This window comes from Octodon degus, unplaced genomic scaffold (assembly GCF_000260255.1).
Source record: "Octodon degus isolate 3935 unplaced genomic scaffold, OctDeg1.0 scaffold00002, whole genome shotgun sequence".
Taxonomy (NCBI): Eukaryota; Metazoa; Chordata; class Mammalia; order Rodentia; family Octodontidae; genus Octodon; species Octodon degus.
The window spans coordinates 30,651,995-30,654,628 of NW_004524578.1; positions in this window are offsets into that span (position 1 = coordinate 30,651,995).

Sequence of the window (2,634 nt, forward strand, 5' to 3'; positions counted from 1 at the left end):
GCCTGAGTGAAACTAAAAAGAGCACAGTTTTGAGCTTGTCCCTGAGTAGATCTGAGTCCCCTGTGATGTGGTTGTACCTTAGGATGGCCCATTGCCTAGGCCTATGAATAGAGACATTTTTGGGTGAAAACCAGCATAGTATTTAAAACTCCTTGTATAGGACACTTACTAAATAGGCTGAATAGGAACACCAGTCCCAAGAGGAAACCAAAGAGAAAAATCTTTCTTATTCTTTGTTTGGTAGCAACTTAACTGACTAGAAGCTGGGAGAGTTCCAGTTTCTGCCTCTAGAAACGAAGTCCAGATTATCTTTGGTCATAGACTATAGGAGGCAAGATTTATGTTTCCTTTAGCTGATACTGGTGTTCTTTCTTAACAGAGCTCACTGTGTGCAACAAGCTGCTGCCCCACTAAGTAGTTACAAGAAAAGTCTATGCTTTCATTGTTTATCAATTTTTTAACTTTACAGCATAAAATTTTTTGTGATTAAAGTTTTATACAACTTCATTTCCATTAATAGAATATGTCCCAGATTTCATCTTTTTCGTAGGGAGAAGCATTGGGAAATTTTCATAATGTCACATTTCAAGATGATAGTGAGCTATTATACTTTTGCAGGATTTTGATTTTTTCCCTTTTGTCAGTTTGGCATAAATAAAATACAGAATTTGCATGTTTTTGCTCATCCAGGTACCTAGTGGAATATGGAGCCAAAATGGGGGAGAGTTTCCTAGTGAAACCCTTGCCTAGTTCCCATGAGCCACCATTCCTGCTTTGTCCTCTCCTTTCTGTATTGATGACAAGCATGAATATCATACTTGCCTCTCTTATAATATTCTTGAAAATTACAAACAAAGAGACTAGTAGAGAAGCAATCACCCTAAATTGTATGTAGTCTATCAAGTGACTTCAGTCTTTGTAATCTTTAATGTGGATATGGTAACCTGCCTGGAGTGGGAACTGCCTCGCAGATTAATGTAGCTGTGGGCGGGTCCAGATGCTGGGCATGTAGGCTGCAAACTGAGGTGGGGAGACCACCCGATGTGAGCGGCACCAAGCAACAGGCTTACAGCCTGGGTGTAACAGAAAGGGAAAAATTAATGGCTTTGCATTTCCTTCTGGCTTCCAATGCAGACTCTTCAGCTTTCCAGGGCAGACCCTTCGGCTTTCTGAAATAGACTTGTACCAGACCCTGCAGTGAGCCAGGCTTTCGACCTTGCACTGGCTTCTCTGGCTCTCTGGTGTGCAGTCACTTTACATTTCTTCCATGCCCAGTTCTGCTGATGCCCATTGCAAATCTGCCTAGTAAATCCTTTGTAGAAGTACATGCAAAATCTGTTCCTCTAGTGAAGCCTAATTGTCTTCTTCATGCATATTTATTTTAATACATAAATTATGAAAGTTAGCTCTCATAGTCCTTATATAGTGTGATTATTTCTTTAGTCAAACCCATGTAAATATTATGGACTTAAGAAGTAGGAAATCCTATAATCATGGATAAAATTGTGATGATACATACTGCTTTAGTATAAACCTACAAAAAGATTTACAGTTACTAAAATGTGGTGTATTTTTGTTTATATTTTAATTCCAGATTTCTAGAATGGTACTCACTTTCATTTAATACAATGTTCCTATAGAAACGTTGAGAAAAAAATGAATTGCCATCAATGAGATCCAATCATCCTTTCTTCTCCCTGCTGTACTCCAACAGTAGCCATATCCAGAAAAGAACTAGGCTTTAAATCAATCAGGAGAGGGGAGGGAGATAGCTCAGTAGAATAAGTGCTTATCTGGCAAGTTCAAGGTCCTGAGTTCAATCCCTAGTATCGCAAGAAAAAAAAATCAATCAATCAATCAGGAGAGATTGTATGAGGCGCAATATAGTACAACTCCAAATATCAGTGGTTAGAGCTGGGGAGATGGCACAATGGAATAAGCACTTGCCTGGCAAGCTCAGGGGCCTGAGTTCAGGCTCTGGTTCTGGAAAAAAAAAATCAGTGGTTATTAGCAAGGAAGTCCTTATTCTTTAATCAAGCTTTCTGACCACATGGAGAATCCAGGCTGTCTTCTGCAGTCTTCATACTTAGAGGCTCACGGAAGTTCCATCCCATGAAGCATTGCCCATTGCTATGGGGAGACTGCAGGAACATGATGGTTCCTCTTGTAGCTCTTCCGTGAGTCCGTCTGAACGTGGCACATGTCGTTTCCAATCACTTTGTTCTCCTGCTTGCCCTGGTCCAACAGGTTTCATTACCCAAACGAGTCACTGAGCCACACCTAAATTCAAGGATCTGGAAGTGGCAGTCCTGCAGTATACTAGGAGGGAAGGAAACCAAAAATATCAGTGAGCAACACCAATGACTTCCAGAACCTCATTGGCAGTAGACCTGGACTTTGGCATATTTTCAACGAAAGAAAATTTTATTTTAGCCTTCCTCTAGACTTGATGTCATTTTTATGCCTTAGTCCTTTCTGATATCTTTTCAGTCACTGAACAGCTTTTTTATTCCACCATCGCAACTGATAACTTAGGGTTTGGCTTGTTTGTCTCATTTTAATGCCACTTTATACTTTTTGAAATTCTTTACATTTTTAGTTTTATGTCTTATGATAGAATTAAAAGTTTGCTTC